This window comes from Macaca nemestrina, chromosome 6 (genome assembly GCF_043159975.1).
Source record: "Macaca nemestrina isolate mMacNem1 chromosome 6, mMacNem.hap1, whole genome shotgun sequence".
Lineage (NCBI taxonomy): Eukaryota > Metazoa > Chordata > Mammalia > Primates > Cercopithecidae > Macaca > Macaca nemestrina.
Genome location: NC_092130.1, coordinates 23,641,160 through 23,668,250, shown reverse-complemented (window position 1 = coordinate 23,668,250; position 27,091 = coordinate 23,641,160). Strand labels below are relative to the sequence as shown.

Below are 27,091 nucleotides of genomic sequence, written 5' to 3'. Positions count from 1 at the left end.
CACACAAAAAACAAAGTTATATATTGATCAGTTGACAAAAATGTCATGACCGGAGGCTCACAGAAACCTAAGCCTGTGTTTCCCCTAGGAGCAGTGGCTCAAAGGAACAAGGACTCAGTACCCGTGATTCCAGTATTCAAAGTGACTTGATAGAACATAACTGTTGTGATTAATGAGAATTGATTGGGTGTGTTAATCCAGTGAAACTTAGTTCAAGGGATTTTCATACCTGTTTTTGTTTGCTACATCATGTAGATCTCAGTTGAAGCACATCTTTTATTTTTTTTTTTAAATATGCATCCTTTCAAAGAATCATTTTGTTTTTCTTTACCGCTTGTCTGAGTTGATCCCAGGCCGTTGGTGTCATGTTTGTGAGAATTGTATAAACATATCCATAAATATTGGGAACGCAAGCACTGTTCTACTGTTGACTGGAGAGAGAGAGATTCTATTTCTTTAGTTCACTGTTGACAGGCTCAGGAAAGGGCTCATTGAGCCACGAAAGTTGACATTTGTCACAATTCATTCCACCCTCCAGAGTAGCGAAGCTGCAGGAAACATCCTCCATTCTTTCTAACGTTTCTGGTCACTCATCATATGGCATGCCACTTGTCTTGGTCCTAAAATTAATTAAGAAATAATAATGGAACGGGGGAGGTAGGAAATAGGTAAGATGAATAATGATTAAATTCAATGCAATTATTATGAATTGACTGTAGAGTAAATGGAAAGGACAGGAGATGATAGCCTTTAAGACTGGTGGAAACTCATCAGCAAAGGGTAATTTGGTTGCTGAAGTCAGGCTTCAAACTCAATGAGGATTATGCAGGGCACAACTGAAAAGAAAGGTGGACTGGTTACACTTGCACATTTAGGGTTTGCAAATGGTCTTTTTCTGTCAGCCTTGGCTTGCTCATTATGCTGGCTTTCCCCCATCCTGAGTGACTAATCCATGTTGCCATTTCATCATCATCAATCTTTCCTTTATTCAATGTGCATTTACTTGGAGCTGTTATGAGTTGCTAGACAAGATGAGACTGAGAGATGCTATACTGTGTGAAGTTGAAGTGTTTGGACTGTAATTCAAGAGTGCCTGGATTTGAATTGCAGCTTGCCACTTATTAACTATGTCATTTCAGTCTGGTTAATTAACCTGCTTGGGCCTCAATTTCTACAACTGTGAAGTACAGATAAACACCAGGTCCCATAAGGCTCTTGTGAGGATTAAAAGAGATCATCCTCATATTGATGCTCTGTGCAGTGCCTGGCATAGAGCAAGTACTTGTCTGAGAAACAGAAGAGTGGCCACTGTGCCAAGGTGTCCTTAGAAAGAATGGTGCAAGACAAGGGTCAGCAGGCCAGAATCCTGCAGGGCCTCACAGGGAGCCAAGGCTAAGATGTTTAAACAAATTCTTAAATGTCTTTGCATGGTTTGAAGCAGAGCACTGACAACATTGTTTGGAAGAAAAGAACGTGTATTGCAGAAATTATATTTAGTATAAATGATTTTTTAACTAGAAAAATTTGCCTGACAGCCTTAATACTCCACTTTTCTTCAGCCTGGGAGTGAAGGGGTCCTGTTAGGCAGATGAGCTACCCTACAGTGCTCCTAAATACCCTGACATAAAATCCTGCCAGGATGCACTAACTTTGATGTTGATGATGAAAGCACCGGTGAAAGAAGCATTAACAACTGATATCCATGACATGGCTTACCCTTGTCAGTTTCACGGGCATTATTTTACTCAAACCTCACCACTACCTACCACTGTCTTATCCCATTTTATGGATGAGGAACTGAGGCTAGAAATCTCACAGCTAGGAAGCACCTGTATTTCCACTGCACATTTTCTGCTCCAGGGCTCGCTGGTTTCTCACTGATTTCCAGAGCGGACTCGAATGTGATGGAGACAGCCCTGAGGTCAGACAAGTTGTCTTAGCTCTGCCTCTTGCCTTTGTGCCCTCAGTCTTCCTATTTGAAAAATGTGCATAATACCACCTACTTCAGAGTGGTTGTGAGGAATCACTGTGTACAAAGCAGTCAGCATAGTGCCAGGCATATAGTAGCCACTCCTTAAATGTTCTACTATGGTCATTATTTTGCGGCATTGCCAGTTCACTATTGTGTTCTCCGGATGTAATTCACAGAAGGATTAGAATGCTTTAAGTTGTTTCCTTAAAAGGCTCCTCCTTCCCATTAACTAGCTCCCTTGTCTCTGAGACAGCATGTCATGTATGATAGAAACACAGCCCACCCCCGTAAAGGACTGCTATGTCATTTACACATCTGTTCCTCCTCCCTCGATAGGGGTGGAACAGAGAAGCTCTCTATGCACACATTCAGGAAGCTAAACCCCAATTCTTTCTAAACTAGTTTTCTCCATATTATGCTTTTTAATTAAACCTTTCAAGGTTTAATTATGAAACAACATGAGTCATCTTTGTTTCTGAAAATGTATTTGTGGTTTGGCTAATTATGTAGTGAGATTTAATATGATTTCTCCTCATGTGTGAAATTAATACATTGAATATTTTTAAAAGGAAAACATCTAAAGCATTTACCTGGGCACCAGATGGCGAGCAAATAATCAGTTCAAAGGAGTTCCTCTTAAAGTCATGCTAAGAAAAGCTGTGCTGGTTTTAACTGGGTCACTTTACATGGGATGCCTCAAAGAGAAACACTGTGTCTTAACCAATACATCTAATCCTGCAGCCTTTAGTGTCACTCCATTGCTTGGAGATAAGATCCAGCTTTCTTTTCAAAGTGCTTCACTCTAATACTGACTCCCACGCAGCTCCTGAATACTATTCTCCAACTACATCCTACACTGTCATTCTTCAAAACTGCGAGGCTCCTTCATGCCTCGGTGGTCTTGTACATGGTGTGGTTCTCCCTGCAGTGCCTTGTCTCATTGTTTTTGGATAAACTTATATGCATTTGTGTTGACAATATCTTTGTTTTCTATATTCTGATCCTTTGACATCATGGGGGAATTGCTGATGCTGGAGGAACTGCCTCTTGCAGGGTTGGTGAATTCCTAGACATAGCAAACAGCTGCCTACCTGCAAGCCTCCCTCTTTCATATGCAAACCATCTAATCCAGGGAGCAGATCCAACTACCTCCATGATCAGACTCTCACTTTCTAGCTCCCCTAATCACTCTAGGGTGCCAGACAACTGGGGACAGCCCCTCCACCCAATGCCACTAAAAATCCCTCAAACTAGCCCATCCTAAGCTTGCTTACTATGTCTTTGCTTGGTCTCTGCATGGAACCCACAATAGAGGCTCCTGCCTACATTTTCCCTTTACTCCCTGTGCCTCCTGACCAACCCCAGGGCTTTTCCATGTGACCCCTCTTGAGTGGATGATATGCCTGTGCCTCTAGGGATCTGTAGGTATAAGGTTCTTCCATCCTGACAGTCATTTCTGTGTCTGCCTGTTTTAACTGTAACCAAGGTTTGTCATAATTGGGTATAGTAAAACATCTTTCCAAGTGCAGCTCAAAAGCCACTTTCTCTGTGTCGGCTTCCCCATTTCTCTTCCAAAGAGGCTTACTGTTTGCAAGCTGCATTGTAATACAAACATCTCTGTCTTCCTCATTAGGCTAAGCTAAATGAGGCTAAATTTAGCCTCATTAGGCTAAATTCCATGCTACGTTTGTCTCTGAATTCCCAACCTTTAGCGTGAGGCCTGGTGTAAGTATGTATGCAGTACACATGAGGAATATGTGAATGAAATGAAAATAATACACCCTTTCAAGCTGAATCCATTAGTAGCAGATGAGTCAGAAAATAGTAGGGTATGAATGTTTCCCTAATTCTCCCAATATGAATGGGCACTGTAACTTGTTAGTTCAAAGCACAAGTCCCTCAATTTCAACTATGCCATGTCCCAAGTATGTGGCTTTGGGAAAGGTGTTTCTTCTCAATGTGCTTTGGCTTTTTATCTTAAATATAGGGATAATAGGCCAGGCTCAGTGGCTCACACCTGTAATCCCAGCACTTTGGGAGGCCAAGGTGGGTGGATCACTGGAGCCCAGGAGTTGGAGACCAGCCTGGCCAACATAGCAAGACCCAGTGTCATAAAAACAAAAAAAATTTTTTTTAAAAATAGGGATAATAATAGTATCTATCTCCAAGTGCTTTAAAGATGAAACAGGCATGGTGGTTCACACATATAATCCCAGCACTTTGGGAGGTCGAGGCAGGAGGATCGCTTGAAGTCATGCGTTCAAGACCAGCCTGGCAACAAAGTGAGACCTTATTTCGACATAAAAAATCAAAAAAATTAGCCAGGTGTGTTGGCACATGCCTGTAGTCCCAGCTACTCAGGAGGCTGAGGCAAAAGGATCACTTGAGCTCAGGACTTTGAGGCTGCACTGAGTTATGATAGCACCACTGCCTTCAGCCTGCGTAACAGAGTGAGACCCTATCTCAAAAATATATATATATAAAAATATAAAAAGATGAAAAGAAGGAAGGCTACAGGTCTTTTCACAAACTCTTTGCTCTGCCTGTAATACCCTTTTCTGCTCCTCCTCTACTGCCTTACCCCCCCTTACCCTTGATGAGAGAAACCTTCTCTTATATGTATGTATACAAATATGCACACATACAGAGAGAGAGAGAAGTGGAAGGTGGGGAAAATAGAAAAAGATTTATTTTAAGGAATTGGGTCACACAGTTGTAGAGGCTTGGCACACACAAAATTTTCAGGGTAGGCCAGCAGGTGGAAACCCAGGAAAAGGTTGCCGTTTTTTGAGAAAAGACTGCCTTTTGACACAATTGTTGTTCTTCCAGGAGGTCAGTTTTGTTCTACTCAGACTTTCAACTGATTGAATGAGGCCCACACACATTCTGGAGCCTAATCTGCTTTATTCAAAGTCCACTGATATAAATGTTAACCTCATCATATATTTTATATGCATATATGTGTGTGTGTATACACACACACACACACAGAAACATCTAGAATAATGTTTGACCAAATATCTGGACACCATGACCTAGCCAAGTTTACACATATAATTAACTATTAGAGATTGTAACCTGAATGAGGGCAAGATTCAGTTTACTGTGGCTAACTGCTGAATCTAGCACAATAATAATTATTTTCCGAGTGGACATACAGCATTGCTGAGTGTATACCTAAATGTGTCATCTGTGGTGGATGGCGTTACACTATACAGTAGAAACTTAGGAGACAGCCAGGACCCAGGAATTTAAATGGCTGTCATATGATGAAAGGAAAGTTCCCAGAACATCCACTAGTGAAGGTCTGTAAGAGGGGTGATAGGTAGAGGGAACCAACAAGGCGACCCTTTAAGCCTAGGCCCTAGGCACAGAGGGTTTTGGCAGTCAAAGGAACTTTTTTTTTTTTTTTTTTTTTTTTTTGCTAGCTGTTGGTTTTTATTTCCAAACCCCAATGTAGACTGATAAGCAGAGCTGGATCACACTTGGGTCATAAGGATTACACAGTTCTCCTTTACCAAAGACTGACCCAGAGAGAAACACTCTCTAATAGAGAGAGTAAGTCACCTCAGATGCCTTATTGCTTCTTCCAAGTACTTGGCTCCTACCCTTGTAGTCCCAGAAGCTCCATCCCTGCCTTCTCTGCAGGAGGGAATGAGGACTGGCAGAACTTTCAGATGCCACAAGGAGCCAAAAGAGACCATGTTTGTGTCCATTGCTTTTTATCTAAGTATCAATGAACAGTCACTGAGCATCAGTTCAACAAATGGATATTAAGCACCAATTATGGGGAAAGGAGATGTAATGACCATATAACTAATAAAAAAAGGTCAGGCAGGAATAAATATTAGGGAGGAAAAAGAAAGCAGGACCATTAGAAGGTGAGCATCTGGGGAGGATTCTGTTTCAAATGGGTGGTCAGGAACCACCTTTCAAATCAGCTGACATTTGAGCATATAACAGAAGGGGGTAAGCCAAGTATATATTTGGGGAAATGTGTTTGTGCAAAGGCCCTGTGGATTGATCATGCTTTGTATGTTCAAGGAAGAGCACAGTAACTGATGTAGCTAGAACAGCGTGAACAAGGGGCAGAATATTCTGACAGGAGGGTGGAGAAGCAGCATGGAGCCAGATGCTATGAAGCATTCTGGATGATGTGAAGAGTGGACCTCTTACCCTGTCTGAGGTGGCTACCACCTATGGGTTTTGAGCAAAGAATCAATGGGTGCCCAGCAGAGGGCCTGTACTCTGAAACAAAAGGCAATCTCCCAAAGAAAGCTTTATTTTCTCATTCACTCAAAGTTACCTTTTGCTCATAAAGTTTGCTTTCTAAGGATTACACTTTGGTCCAGATGTGCCACCTTTATTACATTCTGGCTTCTGTGAGAAGAAATGACTATGGGGGCAGGGAGGAAAGCCAGGAGACCAGTTAAAGAGCCTTTTGCAAAATCCAGGGAAGATAGGATGGTGGCTTGGACTAGGATGGCAGCAGCAGACATTTCGGAAAGTGCTTAGATTTTGAATATATATTGAATGCAGAGATAATGGGATTTCCTGACATGTTAGTGTGTGGATGTGAGACAAAAGGATTAGTGATAGCCTCAATGATTGTAGCCTGAGCAACTGGAAGATGAGGCTGCACACAGCAGGAATGGCAGGGAAGGCAGCAGGTGGGGCCTAGGCCTGGAGAGTTGGGGAGGGGCAGAAATCAGAAGTTTGGTGTACATGTGTTAAGTTTGAGATGTTTCAAGTTGGATATACAGAAGGAAAAAATAAGTAGACAGTTGGATGTACAAGTATGGAGTTCAAGGCAGAAGATGTCAGTATAGGAGTAATCTGTATAGAGATGGTAACCATGCTAGGATACTGGTTAAGATCACCTAGGAAGTAAGTATTGAATGATGTCACATGCTGCTGGGAGATTGACTAACAAAACTGGCACTAGACTGTTCCGTTTTTTCCCATCATGGAAATGGAAAGAGCTAAAATAATCAAATATTTAAAGGAGTTTTGATATCAAAGGGAGAGAAATTAGGCAGTAGTTGAAGGGGTATTTGGGGGTCAATGAATCTAATGGAGCACATCTGTATGCAGATGAGAGTGATGCAAGAGAGAAAGGAAAATTGATGATACAGAAGAGAGGAGGGGCTAACAAGATGGTACACTCAAGTGGGGAAGAAAAGACCCAGAATGTGAGCAAGGGCTGAACCCTAGAAGCATGGAGAGTCCATGCAGAGCAACAAGGTGGGAGACAGACAAGGTGAGGACTGATGCAGAGTGAGTAGTGGGTGGTGGGAATATATGGAAGTCCTCTTATGATGATTGTCTTTTTCTTAGTGAAATAGGAAGCAAGGTCATTAGCAAAGAAAAGGAAGACTGTCACGTCCATATCACTTTCTCTTTTGATTCTAGTGTTTCCCAATTGGACTCCCAAAGAACCAGAGCAATTGATCACAAAAATACTTGGCACCTGAAAAACAAGCATGGTCAATCACAGAAATAATGATTATTTCTTGAATGACTATGTGATCTCTATAAGCCTTGAGTGCCCTGTTGTTTATTCCTAGAGTGAAATCATATTTCCCTGGTGAAGTAATTTAGGAAGGAATGCCATTCAGCTAACTCTGAAGCCCACAAGGTAGTCGATTCTCCTTTTGCCTCCCCCTTGTCTCTTTTTTATTAAGTAGATCAAATTAGTCTCTCCTCTCAAATTGCGTCTCCCAGTACTGAAAGCTCTGAAAAAAAAAAAAAAACCCACACAAACAGAGTAGTAAAGACAAATTCTGCAAATGAAGGAAACAGAACAGAGGAGATAATCTGAGCAGGCAAGACCAAGTTTGTTTTTTGGCAGACATAGTAAGAAGGAAAGCTGTGAACACTCACACATTAATGATTTTTATATTGTCACAACTATAATCAAAGCCCCGATGACAGTGTTGTCATAAAGTCTATACAGCCACTACTCTTGGCTTGGTTTTACCATGTATCCTGGGCTACAGGTTCAGAATTCACCATGATAAATCATTCCATGGCTGTTCAAGCTCCCCTTATCACACTGTGTTTTAGTATCTCTTCCCAAGCCTAAAATACAACGTGTACTTTTACACCAAATATAGAATCTCAGAGAAAGAAGCCTGGAGTTTATCTTATCCAATGCTTCTTCCAGTTCCAGAATTATTCTTATACATTCCCTGGCAGCCAGCCATTTGGACTTTATAAACAGCCTCAGCTATAGGTCGACCATTCCACTTATGGGATGTTTTGCATTATAACAAGCTGAAATCTCTCCCTTCTACTTCTAACGTGTGAATCTTTGACTACTCTCTGGGGCCACAGAAGACAAAACACATCCTATCACCTTTCTGTGGGGACCCAGCCACCATCTTTCCTCCATCTTGCCCAATAAAGGTGCAATCAGTTTCTGAATCACATATGTCCTCATTTAGGGTAAAAGCTTTTTGTATAATCTTCTCTTGCTAGTAAATTAGACTTAAAAAAAATGAATATGCCTATTGGATGTGAAGTTCTGAGTAGTCCTTTGCCTAGAGAGGGTTAAAAGCTTCTGTAATGCCAGCACTACCAAATTTAATGGAAAGGACAGAACTGGATGAAATTATATTTTAAATGATATATCTGCCAGGATTACTACAAGGAATGAAAGGGAAGGAGCACCAGGTTATCTGAAATTGAAAGGTAAAATGAGGGAGAGTCACTCACCCTGCATCCCACTGAACTGTCACCTCCATCCTGCTCCTGAACATCTTTCTTCTGTCACATATTCATTCAGTGGTGGCAAGCTCCAATCTTTGAGCTAGGTGCCAGAGTTTGAATGGTGAGCATTCTTTCACTTCTTCAACACCTGTTTATTATAGACCTAAACGTTGTCAGCATCATCCTACCAATGGGATTAGCAGTGAACAAAACAATAGGAAAAAACATTCTTCTCTTTGTGCAGTTAATATTCTAGTGAGGAAAATAAATGAATCAAATAACCCCACAAATGTATGCAAAGTTGCAGCAGTTAACAATGCTGTGAAGGGAAGATTCAGGATGCTACAAGAGCATGTAATAGGAGGAACCTGAGCTAGTTCAAATGATGAGGAAAGCCTCCCCTGAGGGAGTGATGCTTGACTTGCGCTCTTGAGGATGAGCAGGAGAAGGGCTGGCACAGGAGTGGCATGTGTGAGAGCTGAAAGGAAGGCACGAACAAGATCAGAGATCAGAGGTAAGGAAAATCCAGACAACGTAGGGCTTGTGGGCCATGTTAAGATTTTTCACTTGTTAGCCTATGAGCAGTGAGAGTCCACTGAAGTGTTTTAAGCCAAGTGTGTGTGTGTATGCATGCATGTATAATATGAGCAAATTTGTAAGAGATCACTCTTCCTGCAATGTAGAGAGTGGATGGGAAGTGGATGGTGAAAATAGAGTTAGGAAATTATTCTCATGTTTCAGAGGAGAAATGACAGTGAATTGGATCAAGGTGATAGCAGTGGGTTTAAAAATACAGTGACAGATTTGCAAGAGTTTGAGATAAACCCAAATCACGGTGATTTGAATCTGGGAGGCAAGGGAGAGCACGAAGACTGCAGAAATCCCTGGCGAGGCCTGTCATGTGCACATTTCGGTCATCTGGCATGGAAGATAATGCACTGCACCAGGGTAGGCACTGTCCATTGTTAGTTTAATACGATGTTTGCATAGGACACCTAGTTACTGTTATGTAACTTCTGGACAATGGAGCAAGATGTAACTGTGGCATAAGAAAATATAACTAGATATTATTCTAGTGATTTGGCTTTCTAAAGACGTATTGTGGTGGTTGTTTACAAGTATGTAAGTTAATTGTGCTAGAGTTTCAGAATGATGTGTTTAAGGGGTATAAGTATCTGCAAGCCCCCAGTTAGGTCTCACTGAAAACTGGCAGGGCTACACACTGAACAGACGCAATCCCATAGCCATCAATTCATGCCAATCTGGAGAGACTTGAGAAATTTCTCTTCTGGATATTTAATCCTCCAGCTTAAGATTTCTTACTTTGCTGAGAATGTGTTTTTTGTACTTAGGGCAGTAAAATATAACTTAAGATGATTGAAATTCCAGGATGCTCATTTTTCTGAGGCTTTCACATAGCGTTCTGCTGGACTTCCACAGCATCAGGAAAGGAATCCTAGGTAGTCACTAAGGGCAGTGATGCCACTCGCTGGGAAAGGAAGCTCTGTAAGAGTGTCAGATTTGGGGAGGAAATGCCCCAGTTAATTTGGGGTATATTGAGTTTGGATGTCTAAGATGAAACGCAGTCACGGAGATGTTGATCAACAATATGAGTCTGGAGTTCTAAGGAGTTGTCTAGAATGAGAGCTCTAAGAATGACATACACTGTCTCAGGGGACAATCATACTTGATCAAGAAGCATTGCATATTAGAAATGCTGTTGAGAGCCATTTCTGCAAGGAAGGTTGGGCCAGGGCCTCCCTACTTTAATAGGTATTCTTAAAATCACTGAGTGTCTGAGTAAAGCTGTGTTAGCCCTGGATGAATTGGTTAGAAAGAAACAAGACTACTTAAGCCAGCCTATGGAAATGTATGAGGAGGAAACAGGAGTGTGATAGAGTCCAGAGCCAGCTGGGCCTGATGGGTTCCATAAATAGGAACTGGACTCCATCTGTAAGACAGATGATCCCTTTCTCTGGAGGGAAGGGTCCCTGCTTTTGTTGGCAGTGAAACAAAATGGCCACCCCAGCCCTAGCCAGAGTGGCCAACAGAGACTGGCCAACTCCACACTCTTGCCCTAGGTAAAATATCCTACCAGCCCATTTCCAAGTATCTCAGTCCAGGGAGTATGCCCACTGCCTGCTCAGCAGGGGTTGTGGGAACAGAATTTCTCAGAAAGGGCATTGGCAGGCTTGATAAATTGACTAATGTGTCTGCACACAACATAATGATCTTCCCATCTTTGAAGAAAAAAAAAAATTTCTTTCCAATCAACAACTCTTAATTTGCACATCCATGTTTCTCTTTGGTAATTTATTACTCTTATGCTTTCTGTCAACTATTTTCTATCTGTCACTTTCCAGTACTGGATATTAATATTTCCTTTCTCAAATTCTAGTCATCTCTGAAGCATTTTGCACTTCTCAATTGTATTTATGTCACTGTTTGATCTTGTTTTATGTCTAAGTCGTTATCGTCATGTAATCCATCTTGAAGATGGCCATACTGAAGCATTCTGAATTTCCTGAAATATTTTAGAGCTATTTGCATCTTCTTTTCTTTTCAGAGACCTGGCCTATTACAATAATTATGAGGAGGGTCAGCCTTAGACCCTAATAAAACTGCCCCCTAAGAATGTTTGTCTCTCCTGAAAACAGCACGGGCATCTGGACATGTCCAAAATCTAACCCTTTAGGTTCTTCCCTGCTCCTTGTCCTGTGTTGCCAGACTTAGGACATAAATCTGGTTGTCATTCCTCTGTGCGTTAACCTCTATTTACTTTCTAACTTGTGTACCATACTCTGCAATATTTTCTCTGTCCTGAAGCCAGATGGTCTCTCTAAACACAGTCTTACCATGTCTACCATGTAATTCACTGTTTAACTGCCTTTAAAGGAAAGACCCCATACTCCTTTCTCCAGCCAACAAGGTTCTAATGGCCTGCTCACCCCTCTCCTACTCCTTGGGCTTAATAACCTCTTTATGCTCCTTCAGCCTGAAGAAATCTTTCTTCCGTCTCCTGTTTCTTTCTCCTTAAGGTCCCCTCCCTCAAGTGTGGGTTAGCCCCACCAAGCCCAGCTCAGATTCTCCATCTCATTCTAATCCTCTTACAATAACTGCTTTTTCTTATATTTCAGTTGTCAGGTTTACAGGTTTATCTTCCACAGGAGAGGAAGTGCAATTAGTGCTGATGTTAGGGCCAGAATGGTTGGGTTCAAAACCAAGTTTTGCTGCTACATATCTGTATGATTGTGGTCAAGTTACTTAACCTCTCTGTGCCTCAGTTTTCTCGATGCAAAACAGGGATAGTAATAGAATCTGTTAAACAGTACATCATTATATTCTCTACATTTAGTACTATGGTAACACATAACCAAGCCTCAAATATCTATAGAATAGTGTTCCAAATGAAGGTAATGTTTATTTAGGACCATTGCAATAGGTTCAGGGAGCACTGCACCTGCGGTTTCACAGCCAGGGAGAGAAATTGGGCTCAACTCTAAACACAGCAAGTTGGGAATGTACAGCCTAGAACCAGGGTGAGGCTCAATGGATGGAAAATAACTAAGAGGAAGCATCAGGGGTGAGGGAGATCCTGACTCAACTGACCCAGCAGGATTCTTGCAGAAGAAAGACCAGGTGATCAGACCCAGGGGGATGGTGGAGGATGAGGAACTCACACTGATAACAAGGGTAGCATAGGGAGTTATTGCTAAAGCTGGATTTTACAAGGATAGGGGAAAAGAGGCATGAGAAAGTTCAGATGCCCGACTAAAATTTGGTCAAGCAAGAAATCTTTGTCAATGGACAGTGAGTGTTCAGTATTTGATTGGAGACAGACCAGTACTATCTTCTGGTCAATTGTTAAAAACACATAGAACTGAAGAATACCCAGGTTCTTAAAATGATTCAAAATATTAGCAAAAGTTGGCAAAAATAATGTTAGAATAGCAGTGTTTCCAAGTATATGCTAAAATTAAATTCTTAAGCGCTCTGGAAAGAATACAAAACTGTGAAGTTAGATCTGGGTTTGAGCCTTATCTCTGTTATTTATCTATGTGTTCCATAAGCTAAATCCCTTTTTTCTCTCTGTCTTGGTTTCTTCATAAATGAGAATAATAATGCCAATATTATATAAGTCATGAACTAAATAAGATATGCATAAATTACCTATCGTAGAACTTAATAGAGAAGGTAATTAATATACTAGGTTTCCCTTGGTAAATCACCTTCCGTCTTTTATACAAATTTATTTTCAATGTAAAGTACAAAAGGCAGTTGGAAGAGATAAGAACAGGTAAAACTTTCCTGTTTATCCTGTGAATATTAAATAGTTAAATCCATAAACAATAAGATAGCTAACATTTTAAAATAGCAAAGTGTGCTGGGCACTGTTCTATGTATCTTATATTAAATACCTCAATTATCCTCCCCACAATCTTGTGAGGTCACTACTAGTGTTATCCTCTTGTAACAGTTGGAGAAGTTTCCAAAGAAGACAAAAAGATAATCAGAAATAGAGAACAATAACTTCGTGACAAATCTCAGAGTCCATTCTGAAACCCATGGTAGCATTGAATGGGGAAGAAAGCAATCATCAAAACGATAGATTTTCCTTTGCTTGGAAACTGGAATTTTCATAGTAATGGTACCTTCCTCTCTCTCCTCCCACATTCAGAAAAAAGTTACTGCTGAGGTAGAACAGCCTGGCCAACATGGCAAAACCCCATCTCTACCAAATACACAAAGGTTAGCCGGGTGTGGTGGCAATGCCTGTAATCCCAGCTACCTGGGAGGTCACTTGAACCCAGGAGGCGGAGGTTGCAGTGAGCCAAGTTTGTGCCACTGCACTCCAGCCTGGGTGACAGAATGAAACTCTGTCTAAAAAAAAAAAAAAAGGTAGAGTCACTGCACATGCTTAGAACTTACAGAAGCTTGATTCTTTTTTATCAGCAGTGCCCTCCACCACCCGAAGATAAGACTTTTTAAAATAGTGATTGATATTTTTCTGTCATAGTTATTTCTTAGCCAAAAGATAACCCAACAGTTGCTTAGAGTAGCATTTTTTTCAACTTCACCATGCACAATGGTCTGTGTGACTTCTTCCCCCACTACCCCAGGATTCAAACACATTCATAAACGTGCTCCAAAATCACCTGGGTTGCAAAAACATCACTTCTATAAAAGAGTTACACCATAACTGTTGAAAATTAACTGATGATAAATGTTGTCTAACCCAGAGAACTATATTGCAATGAAGTTGAGGATTTATCGATAAATGTGATAATAATCCTCTATCTTTGTTTACATCTGTAATTAATGCAGTTCAGGAAGGAGCCCTTGAAACCTTATATAAACAAGATTTATCCTTACTGGAATAGATTACAGCCATATGTCACCATTCAAAAGGTAATTGGTACATTTCATTAGAAAGTAATTGAAAAAAATTATTTTAATACCTTGTAATAAATAATCTTGATAAAGATTATTAGCAGAGATATCTGTACCATGTAGAGAATTTGCTTTGCATCAAAAGATGGCATATGCTATACATCATTCTTGGATTTTTCTGAGGAGCTTTTACGTACTAATTACATACTGAGCTTTCCTTTGAGAACAAGTCCTCCTTATAGCCGCATGCCTTTAGCATTCCCCTGACTGGCATTGACAGTAAGTCCCTAGTTTACTCTCTATCTCTCCGGTGAAAATCTCCCACATGTATTAACAAATATTTCTAACAGTGGCTTAAAGCAAAGGCCTCAGAGGCAGTGAGGCAGTGAGACTAGGTTATGAACTCTCATATTTTGACTACATGGAATTGATGATAGGATCTATCTCTCAGGGTTGTAGTAAGCATGAAATGGGATGATACACATAAAGGATTTAAGTAATTTTTGGAATACAAGAAGCATCCAATGAATATTAATAAATAGTATTATTATCTTTTCTATCAGTGTCTTACTGCCCTGATCTTTTAAGATGAGACATCCTAGGCTGATCTTTTATTTAAAATACATTATAAAATCAAGGTTAGTATATATAAGCAATTTTTCTCCATTTCTGTGTTACATCCTACAAGAAAACAGTAAAATGTACAATATTCTCATTGCCATCCATAGGCAGAACTGAAAATAACTTCTAACATCCCATGTCCCATTCTCATCAAGGCCCTGAAGTGAAAACAGAACAATTCTTTTTAGAGTTTCATAACTTTGTGAGCTACTATGTAGATTAAAGTCATTCCATTTAGGTCTTCAACAAAGGAAGTGTAAAAATCCCAAGAGGCCAAGTAGAATGAAATTATACTTCTGACAGAGAACCACCTGAAATATCAAAACAATGGCTGAAAAGAGGTGAGTTAAAATTTTTTCATTGTGCATCTCCGATAATTAAGCAGCATTTGAGAGGTTTTCTCCACCTCCTTTCATAATTGTACCACAATATACTCCAGACCTATACTAAAGACAATGTACACATATATTACAAGGATATAATTAGAATTTTTATTACCTTTATTTTTAAGTTAAGATTCAGAGAAGTTGAACACTTATCCAAAATCACAGGTCTACTAAATGTCAGACCCTAGATTCTGTGAGGTTTCTTTTTTTTTTTTTTTTTTTAGCTTTTAGTTGAAGTTCAGGAGTACAATTACAGGTTTGTTACATAGGTAAACTTGTGACATGGGTGTTTGTTGTACAGATTATTTCATCACCCAGGTATTAAGCTTAGTAACCATTCATTATATTTCCTGATCCTCTCAACCCCCGAAATGCCCCAGAGTGCATGTTGTTCCCCTGTATGTATCCATGTGTTCTCATCATTTAGCTCCCTTTTACAAGTGAGAACATGCAGTATTTGGTTTTGTTTTGTGTTAGTTTGCTGAGGATAATGGCCTCTAGCTCTATCCATGTTCCTGCAAAGGACATGATTTCATTGTTTTTTATGGCTGCTTAGTATTCCATGGTGTATATGTTCCACATTTTCTTTATCCAGCCTATCATTAATGGGCATTTAGGTTGATTCCATGCCTTTGTTATGGTGAATAATGCTGTAATAAAGATATGTGTGCATGTGTCTTTATAATAGAATAATTGATATTCCTTTGGGTATATACCCTATAATGGGATTGCTGGGTCAAATGGTAGTTCTGTCTTTAAGTCTTTAAGGAATTGCCACACTACCTTCCACAATGTCTAAACTTATTTACACTCCCACCAACAGTGTATAAGCATTCCTTTTTCTCCACAACCTCACCAGTATCTATTTTTTTTTACTTTTTAGTAATAACCATTCCGACTGGTGTGAGGTATCTCACTGTGGTTTGGATTTGCATTTCTCTGATGATTACAGATTTTGAGGTTTTTTTCATGTGTTTGTTGGCCACATATATGTCTTCTTTTGAAAAGTATCTATTCATGTCCTTTGCCTACTTTTAATGAGGTATTTTGCATCTGACAAGAGCAAAGTTTGCAAAAATGTTCTCCCATTCTGTAGGTTGTCTGTTTACTCTGTTGATAGTTTCTTCATTTCTTTGGCTGTGCAGAAGCTCTTTAATTACATCTCATTTGTCAATTTTTTCTTTTGGCGTTTCATCATTACATCTTTGCCCATGCCCATGTCCTGAATGGCATTCCCTAGGTTGTTTTCCAGGGTTTTCAGAGTTTTGGGTTTCACATTTAAGTCTTTAATCCATCTTGAGTCAATTTTTATGTATGATGTAAGGAACAGGTTGTTTCAGTCTTCTGTATATGGCTAGCCAGTTATCTGAGCATCATTTATTTATTGAATAGGGAGTCCTTTTTCCATTGCTTGTTTTTGTCAGGTTTATCAAAGATCAGATAGTTATAGGTGTGTGGTCTTATTTCTGGGTTCTCTATTTTGTTCCATTGGTCTGTGTGTCTGCTCTTCTACCAGTACCATGCTGTTTTGGTCACTGTAGGCTTGTAGTATAGTTTGAAGTCAGGTAGCATGATGCCTCCAGCTTTATTCTTTTTGTTTAGGATGACTTGGTTATTCGGGCTCTTTTCTGGTTCCATATGATTTTTAAAATAGTTCTCTAGTTCTGTGAAGAATGTCAATGGTAGTTTAATAGGCATAGCATTGTATCTATACATTGCTTTGGGCAGTATGGCTATTTTTACAATATTGATTCTTCCTATCCATGAGCATGGAATGTTTTTCCATTTCTGCCATCTCATTTCTTTGAGAAGTGGTCTGTAGTTCTTTAGAGACATTTCACTTCCCTGGTTAGCTGTATTGCTAGGTATTTTATTATTTTTGTGGCAGCTGTGAATGGGAGTTCATTCTTGATTTGGCTCTGGGCTTGACTGTTGTTGGTGCATAGGAATCCTAGTGATTTTTTGCACATTGATTTTCTATTCTGAGACGTTGCTGAAGTTGCTTATCAGCTTAAGAAGCTTTTGGGCTAAGACCATGGGGTTTTCTAGATGTACAGTCATGTTGTTTGTAAACAGGGATAGTTTGATTTTCTCTCTTCCTATTTGAATGCCCTTTCTTTCTCGCCTGAATACCCAGGTCAGAACTTCCAGTACTTGAAAATGAGTGGTGAGAGAGGGCTTCCTTGTCTTGTGTTGGTTTTCAAGGGGAAATACTTGCAGCTTTTGCCCATTCAGTATGATACTGGCTATGGGTCTAATACTTAGTTTATGGTGTTTTAAACATGAATGGATGTTAAATTTTATCAAAAGCCTTTTCTGCATCTATTGAGATAATCATGCTGTTTTTGTCTTTAGTTCTGTTTATCTGATGAATCACATTTGATTTGCATATGTTGAGCCAAACTTGCATCCCGGGATTAAGCCTACTTAATTGTGGTAGATAAGCTTTTTGATGTGCTGCTGGATTCATTTTGCCAGTATATTATTGAGGACTTTTGCATCAATGTTCATCAAAGATACTGGCCTGAAGGTTCTGTTTTTTTCTATCTTTGCCAGGTTTTGGTATCAGGATGATGCCTCATAGAATGAGTTAGGGCAGAGTCCCACCTCCTCAATTTTTTGTCATAGTTTCAGTAGGAATGGTAGCTCTTCTTCATACATTTGGTAGAATTCAGCTGTGAATCTCTCTGGTCCTGGGCCCATTTTGTTTGGTAGGCTATTTATTACTGCCTCAATTTCAGAACTCATTATTGGTCTATTCAGGGATTCAGTTTCTTCCTGTTCTGTCTAGGGAAGGTGTATGTGTCCGTGAATTTATTCTAGATTTTCTAGTTTATGAGCACAGGTGTTCATAATATTCTCTGATGGTTGTTTGTATTTCTGTAGGGTCAGTGGTAACGTCCCCCTTGTCATTTCTGACTGTGTTTATTTGAATCTTCTCTTTTCTTCTTTGTCTGCCTAGCAATCTATCTATTTTATTAATTTTTTTCATAAAACCAGCTCCTGGATTCATTTTTTTGAAGGGTTTTTCATGTCTCTCTCTCTTTCAGTTCAGCTCTGATCTTGGTTATTTCTTGTCTTCTGCTAGCTTTGAGATTTGTTTGCTCTTGGTTCTCTACTTCTGTTTGATGTTAGGCTGTTAACTAGAGAGCTTTGTAACTTGTCCATGTGGGCATTTAGTGCTATCAATTTCCCTCTTAAGACTGCCTTAGCTGTGTCCCTGAAATTCTGATACATTGTTCTTAATAATTTCAAAGAACTTCTTGATTTTTGCCTTAATTTCATTATTTACCCAAGAGTCATTCAGGAGTATGTTGTTCGATTTCCATGTAGTCATATGGTTTTGAGTGATTGTGCTTTGGTTTGAGAGACTGTTACTATTTCAGTCATTTTGCATCTGCTGAGGAGTGTTTTACTTCTGCTCGTGTGATCAATTTTAGAGTAACTGCCATGTGGTGACAAGAAGAATGTATATTCTGTTGTTTTGGGATGGAGAGATCTGCATATAAGTCTCAGGTCCAAGTCATTTAGAGCTGAGTTCATGTCCTGAATATCTGTCTCAATGATCTAATATTTTCAGTGGGGTGTTAAAGTCTCCCACTAATATAGGAATCTGGGTCTCTTTGAAAGTTTCTAAGAACCTGCTTTATGAATCTGGGTGCATATTTATTTAGGATAGTTAGCCCTTCTTGTTGAGTTGAACCTTTTACCATTATTTAATGCCCTTCTTTGTATTTTTAATCTTTATTGGCTTAAAATCTGTTTTGGCAGAAACTAAGATTACAACCCTTGCTTTTTAATGTTTTCCATTTCCTTGGTAGATTTTCCTCTTTATTTTGAGCCTATGTGTGTCACTGCATGTGAGATGGGTCACTTGGAGACAGCATACAGATGGGTCTTGGTTCTGTATTCATACATGTGTATTTGATCCTGCCATCATGATGTTAGCCGGTTATTTTGGAGATTTGTTTATGTGGTTGCATTATAGTGTCATCCGTGTGTTTTTGTAGTGGCTGGTAATGATCTTTTAGTGCTCTTGTAAGGCAGGTTGGTGGTAAATTCTTTCAGCATTTGTTTGTCTGAAAATGATCTTATTTCTCCTTCTCTTATGAAGAATTCTGGGTTGGAATTTATTTTAAAGAATATTGATTTCTGGCCCCCAATCTCTTCTGGCTCATAGGGTTTCTGCTGAAAGGTCTTCTGTTAGTCTGATGCATTTCCCTTTGTAGGTGACCTGTCCTTTCCCCACAGCTGCCTTTAACACTTTTTCTTTCATTTCCACCTTGTAGAATCTAATGATTATGTGTCTTAGGGATGATCTTCTCATGGAGTATCTTACTGGGGTTCTCTACATTTCCTGAATTTGAATGCTGGCCTCTCTACCTAGGTTGGGGAAGTTCTCATGGATGATACCCTGAAACATGTATTCTAAATTGGTTCCATTCTCCTCATCTTTTTCAGGTACACCAATCAGTCATAGATTTGGTCTCTTTACATAATCCCATATTTCTCAGAGGTTTTCATCATTCTTCAGAAAGGCAGTTTTTTCAGGCTCTGAAATTCTTTCTTTCTTCTGCTTGGTCTTTTCTGCTGTTAATACTTGTTATTGCATTATAAAATTCTTGTAGTCTGTTTTTCAGCTCTATCACGTTGGTTGCATGCTTCTCTATACTGGCTATTTCATCTGTCAGTTCCTGCAGTGTTTTACCATGATTTTTATATTCCTTGCATTGGGTTACAATGTACTCTTTTAGCTCAGTCATTTTTGTTCCAATCCATATTCTGAATTCTACTTCTATCATTTCTAACCCTTGCTGGAGAGGTAATGTGGTCATTTGAGGGGAAAAGGGCACTTTAACTTTTTGAGTTTTCAGTGGTTTTGCACTGATTCTTTCTCATCTTAGTAGGCTTATCTACCTTCAGTCTCTGAGGTTGCTGACCTCTGGATGCCTTTTTTTAAAAAACAAAAAAAAACAGTCTGGCCACTTTTCTGAAGTCCTCCTGCAGTTTTCTGGGTATCCACTCCAGTTCCTAATCACCTCAGATTTTCCAGTACCTGGAGGTATCACCAGTGAAGGCTGTGAAACAGCAAAGATGGCAGCTTCCCTCTTTCTCTGGGAGTTCCAGACTTGAAAAATCAGTAGTCTAATGAAAGTTGAGAAGATGGAAATGTACATCATTTCTTTGATATTCAGATCAATTATTTAGTTTCTATCTCATTTTAGAAAGAATCACAGTGTAAAGAATGTAATGGTTTGGGGATAGAGGGTATGGGGAGGACCATAAAGAGAATCCCTCTGGAAACTGCTACTATGATGTTTGTAGTTTCATATGTAGTCATCTTGGAAACCTCAATTTCTGAGGAACACCATTTGCTACAAAATCCCAGCTTCTATTCACAGTTCAGAAGCCATGTTAGGCTACTAAGGCACAGTATTTATGATCAATTTTGACCTCTGGCAAAAGTAATTGACAAATTCTACATAGAATCTGTCAAGCTTTTCCTCTGTCATAATTCTTAAAGTTTTAGTAAATTTAACAGTCAAAAACATAGCATGGAAGAAGAATGGACTATTTTTGGTCACTTACCTTTGACCAATTTGGATTAAAATTACTGTCCGCATTCAAATTCTTTGCAGTCTGTTATGTGGCCATTATGTAAAACAGGGTGCCTCTTGTGGATCAGGAACACCAGAGAGGGGATTAGGAACAAAAGGAATCATCAGTTCTAACCAGTTTGGGGGGGGGGGGAATGACTACACTACCACCAATCACTTACTGCCATATCCTGAGGCTTCACCTACAATTCCACATTTCATCTTTATAACAGTACTACAAAGAAGACACCAGTATCTCTTCTGAACATGAGAAACGGCTCAGCCTCAAAAAGCCTTCTCCAAGGTGAAACATTCAGCAGATGAGGTGCTTCAGCTCAAAATCCTGAGCCTGAAGCTCAAGCTTTAAAGAACTCTCCCACATTCCCTTCCAAGAAATTTGGAATAAAAGATTGTCAGGTGGCCTGAAATTGCTAGTAAGTTAGAAGAATAAGGTAATTTAAGATAGATTAACAGGGGGAAATTGTGGCCCTTAGGGAAAATCTAAAAGGGTAACATAACAAAATATGGCCCTAGCATCATATTTTTTTCCTAAGCTTAGTGAAAGATAACACTAATGAGACTGCCAATTCTAATGCAACTAGACTGCAATAATACTCTTAAGTTGTTCAGAATCATACCTAAAGAAGAGACATCTAATTGAGTCTTGAAGGATGAGAAGGAAATTGATATATCAAGAGTGAGAGCAGAAGGTGGGCCTCCCATTTCCTGCAGGGTAAGATGACCAAGAAGATAACTTTAGTCTACTTGCTAGAGGATCTGTCAACTATTCTCTTCAGCCTGGATAAAGAAAACTTGAAAATAACCAGAATGCTTGTCTTTATAAACTGTGTGTATTTGCCTATGAAAGCTGCAGATGACATATGTTATTGGAAGATATTTCTACCCAATATAAAAGCTACTTTTAAACAATCAGAACCATGGAATATTATTAAAACATACTAGTGAGGAGTCAGAGACCTGGGTTTCATCTACAAGTCTCTAAGCACATGGTCTTGGCCACAATGTTTAACCGCTCTGAACCTCCCTTGCCTCTTGCCACAAATGGAGCTGGTACAGAATACCAGCTAGAATACCTAACTCAAAAAGCACACCCATGGTATATAATATGGATTCATTTATGCTGTATGAATCTAAATCTGTCAGTGATACTTGCCATGGACTTTAATTGGAAAACCCTAGGCCTCTGTGATTCCTTTGAATCCAACTCTGAAAAAGCTTAACTCGAAAATAGAAGATGGGTCACAAGTGTTGCAGGAAAATGTCATAATTTTATTGTCAAAATTATTAACATCCAGGCAGAAGACTAATTGGACCATGGAGCTGAACATGATGGTAGCCAATATCATGTTCTTAAAGTTGCCTGGCATTAAAATCTCACTCACCATTACTTCAAATGTCCCATTACACTGTTCAAAATGGCTGTCGGTTCATTAGTGTTGATCAAACAGCACAGCTAAAATATGGGAACAATTTTTCAAGTGGTTTTCTGGAAGTAGAAATTAAACTGAGCTCTTGAAGATTCAGTGAGTGCTAATGAACTTCAGGTCAATGAAGAAATTGTTTGAAAAATGTATACACTTTAAAGACTGCCGTGAATAATGTCACCTTCTTAGAGATACACAACTTTTGAATTAAAGAATCCTACTCATTTGCTCAAGTTTTATATAGACAGCAGCATTAGAGTGGCAACACAGATGTATAATGGACCCACACGGTGGGCACTGTAGATCTTTATTTTATCAAGTATGTTAGCTTAGCTATTGGGGTTGTAACTTGGGTTATCTGTCCTCAGAAGCAACATCCTAAGCATGCTGTTCTCATCAGTGGAATGCAGGATTCCCTATTAACGTTTGAAGATCTGCTAAGTCAGTCTACATCAATGGTTCTCAACCACCTCCTTAAAGAAAAAATTCAAATCAATAAATGCCCTGGCATTCTGATTTTGTGTGGGTTGTGACCCAAGTTGCAAAAGCTCCCCTTGTGATTCTGACCACATTGAAATCTCCCACCCAATCTGAGAACTCCCCAAGTGCAGCTGCTTTGATTGGCCAAAAATACACCAACTTTACACCTTCCCACCAGTTTTTTCGAAGTTATTTCCCTTTCAGTCATAACTTTCTCTGATTATTATTTTTCTCAAACTTATAACACACAGAGTAATCCTAGGTGTTGGTGTGAAACTGCTGTTTCCTAGGAAAGACCAGAGCTAACCTCTTCTATTTCAGCTACCACATATATTATTTGGCTTTTATGAGGTTCTGAAGGTCGCTCCCCAAAGTAACAAAAGCCATTGTCTCCATTCTCTGAGGATGGAAACAGAATATGATCTAAAAGCTTGTCTAGGTTTGGAAGTGATTAATGTAGATTCTTATGATGAAGGAAATGAAAACGAGAAATCTGGGTAAGTAATCACTGTTTCAACAAAAACAATTTCAACAAAAAATGAGCCTGAGACAGAGAACAAACTGATAATGCCAACAGCAAATAAATTATTCTCTGAGTTTTCAAAACAGACTTTGTGATAACATTTAAAGTTTTGTAGGATTTTTTTGATTCATGAGACTTCCAAGTACAGCCAAGAAGGAAAGGGACCCAGTTTCCCCATGTTTCACAGGTCCATTAAGTGGAATTTGAGCTGAGCAGAGGTTTCAACTGAACGCAGAAATGTGCCATGAAAGGAAGGTTTGATAGAGAAAAATCTCAGAGCTTGATAAACCTGGGAGAGATGACCAATTTTCTCCTTGTCATATTCCCTGGGCCAAAAACTACACGTCTTCAAACACAAGCTATGAAACCCTCTCAGAGGGTAACAGAGGCTGGGCACTTTGGAACTCTGGTCAGAGCTTTGCCTCATGTCTAGCTATAGAAATGAGAGCATTTCAGAGGAAGTGTTTACCCTGGGAGGATGCAATGTACACGGTGAATTGGCTAGACAATCAGTTCCTCAACTGCACCTTCCTAGTCTCACCAGCCAAAAAGAGACAGTGGATGCTCCATGGAATTCAATTATGTTTTCAAGGTTTTTTTTTCTTTTTCTTTGAGACGGAGTCTCGCTCTGTTATCCAGGCTGGAGTGCGGTGGCTCAGTCTCAGCTCACTGCAAGCTACGCCTCCCAGGTTCACACCATTCTCCTGCCTCAGCCTCCCGGTTAGCTGGGACTACAGGCGCCCGCCACCACACCCGGCTAATTTTTTGTATTTTTAGTAGAGATGGGGTTTCGCCGTCTTAGCCAGGATGGTCTTGAATTCCTGACCTCGTGATCTGCCTACCTCGACCTCCCAAAGTGCTGGGATTACAGACGTGAGCCACCATGTCCGGCCTCAGGTTTCTTTTTCTTGGGGTTTTATACACAACGTACCATTAACTCAGTGATATGAAAATACTCCACCAACCATGATCACATACACCTCCCACTTTACTATCTGTAGCCCTACATGTCCACATTTCTGCTTGATGACTCACACATCTCAAATTGACATATTTCAAACTGGACTCACAATTTTCTGTCCTTATATTCTATAAGCATTCTGCTTATTCTCTTCCCTCTCTCAGTGGCTGACCTCCACCATCTACTGGTAATAAAATCTACAGCACTAGAAATCAGCCTTGATCCAGTACACCACCAAATCCAAATCACCATCTTCTCCCACGTGGATAATAACAGACTCCTAGCTACTTTCCTTGCAGTCCTCTTGCTACCTCTTGTGCACTCTCCACTGTGTTAGAGAAACAGAAAAAACTAGACATACATAGATTTACTATAAGAAATTGACTCACACAATTACAGAAGCTGAAAAGTACCATGATCTGCTGTCTGCAAGCTGGAGTGTTGATGGTGTTGTTCCAGTTCACATCAGAAGGACTGAGAACCAAGGAGTAGATGGTATTTATATAAATTCCAATCTGAAGGCAGAATACTGATGTCTTAAGTAGGCAGACAGGCAACGTTCTCTCTCAGTTTTTTGTTCTATACAGGTTACCAATAGATTAGATGAAACCCACCCGCATTAAGGAGGAACCTGCTTTACTCTTCAGATTCAAATGTTAATCTCATCCAGAAATACCCTCACAGACACACCTAGAATAATGTTCGACCAAATGTATGGGTACCTTTGGTTTAGTCAAGTTGAAAAATAAAATTAACCATCACAGGAATCTTTTTTGCTCCTTATATCACCATTTAAAATCCTTATTCTGCAAAGCCATACCTCACTTGCTTCCTACTTTTTTTTTTTTTTTTTTTTTTTTTTTAGATGAAGTTTTTGGTCTGGTGCCCAGACTGGAGTGCAGTGGCACAATCTCGGCTCACTGCAACCTCTGCCTCCTGGGTTCAATCTATTCTGCTGCCTCAGCCTCCCCAGTAGCTGGAATTACAGGCACCCGCCACCACACCTGGCTAGTTTTTGTATTTTCAGTAGAGACAGGGTTTCACCATGTTGGCCAGGCTGATTTCAAACTCTTGACCTCAGGTGATCCACCTGCCTCGGCCTCCCAAAGTGCTGGAATTACAGGCATGAGCCACCGCACCCAGCCCTGCCTCTTATTAATACCACATTATGTACTTTGTTTAAATTTCTTTTAACCCACAAAATTACTTTCTTTCTACAAGTCTTTATGCTGCATGCTGGTCCCTCTGCATTTCTGTGTCCCCTTAAGCCCAGTAGAATCAATGTTTATTAAATAAATCAACTAGCTCTACACTGGGAAAGAAGAGTGGATTCAAAATAATGTTTTGTAATGGCCAAGCTTGCCTTTCATAAAAGCAAATCTCGAAATGGTTTTGCTCTAGAGGACAGAATATCACTGCTTTCTGAGAGAAATAGTCTTCAAATGGGACTACCCAATCCATTTCTTAAATCTTTAGAGCAGAAGCCTAGAATATTATGCATAGATTTTTCTTTCAACAGCTCTCTACAAACCTAGCAGCTTCATTGATAAAATTTAAATACCTATTTGAGATAAGAAGGAACTTGAGTTTCAAAGTGACCCTTATTTGACTTAAAAGTAGAACTTTTATAATTAGAGAAGATTATGTTCCTTCTTCCTATTTTCTGGTGCTTATTTTATTTAAGCCAATTTCTATAATGCAAGTTGAAATTGGTTCCCCTGAGTACCATGTGTTCAAGCCAAAGCAGGCAGTTAAAACAGGGATACCTGAGCCAGAAATAGTAGTGCACACCTGTAATCCCAGCTATTCTGGGGGCTAAGGCAGGATTGCTTGAGCCCAGGAGTTCAAAACCAGGGCAACATAGTGAGACCCCTGTCTCTAAAAATAAAACAGGGATAACAAAGTGGGGTGGATTTATAATGTATCAACCTAGCTGAGCTGGAACTACATTTCCCAAAATCCTTTCCTGAGTTAGCATGGCTGCATGACGTTTGGAAAGTGAGAATGCAGCATCTGCCATACTCCTTTTGGGCTGGTAAATCAGTGCAGAGCCACAGGCACTGTTGGAGATCACCTGCTCGATTACCTTGCTAGTGTGGGGCAGCAGCCCGAGACTTTAGTCTTTTGGCTCCCACCATTTCTCTTCTAGCTTTTCCAGCTCCTGGGCTAGGTACATGCTGAGTTTCAGGAAGAAAGACAGAAGTGGTGGGAGATTGTCGTGGGTTCCAGTTCATCATCATTCTTCCCTACTTCACACCCATCTTTTTTTCCTGACTCCCACCCCACTGACTTCAAGCTCCAGCATCAGACACAAAGACAACCCTACCTAAATTGTTTAACCAGGTCTCCCAAATGTGTAAGGACAAATTCCTATAATACACGGAATTATATATCTCATTCATAGATGTTATCTTTCTCTAATGGAGCCATGATCAACAAACCTCCATGGAGCTTTCTAGCCAATTGACGACTCTTCAGCTGGATGTGATTCTTAGAAAGTTGCCACATCCATAATTTAAAAAGAAGTTGCCAACTTTTAAAGTTGACTTGATTTTACCATACCATGTCAAATTCCATAATCTTTTGAAAAGTCAGAAACCTAGACATCTAGGGCAACACAGATGGTAGTTTTAAGTTCCCTAACCAGTCCGCCCTCTGAAAACAATTAAGATTATTCAACATTCAAGCCCTAAAGGAGCATGAGAACACAGAGACATCAACTGATCATTGAGGCCCCTTTAATTTTATAGATTTTGCTAACCTAGATGAAATTTAGCTTCAGTTTTCATGGGCTTCTGGGTTACGGGAACAAAGCAAATCTTGGGGTTCACTGAAGTGGGGAGTCTTAGAGATTTCACAGATGAAACTGGGGCCCCCACGTACCAAAGCCTCAGTGTAAGGATGAAATAGACTCTAATCTGCCTAGTCTTCCCTACCTGGCCCTTCCACTCAGAGGACTACAAGGGAAATTGCCTGTCTTAAACCTCTGCACTGAACGAAAGGG

At 39.9% G+C, this 27,091-nt stretch overlaps 1 protein-coding gene and 1 long non-coding RNA gene across 11 annotated transcripts in view; one reads left to right on the top strand and one right to left on the bottom strand.

Moving 5' to 3' along the window:
* The window catches only part of LOC105482381 (sarcoglycan delta), a 1,038,167-nt gene that overhangs the window by 996,033 nt on the left and 15,043 nt on the right, over positions 1 to 27,091 (top strand). The gene's annotated exons all lie outside the window — the stretch shown is intronic.
* Positions 338 to 21,407, bottom strand: LOC105482383 (uncharacterized). The gene is made up of 3 exons (XR_011624544.1): positions 21,317 to 21,407; positions 20,671 to 20,755; positions 338 to 620 (listed from the first exon to the last, which is right to left on the bottom strand). It is a non-coding gene; the product is annotated as an uncharacterized lncRNA (long non-coding RNA).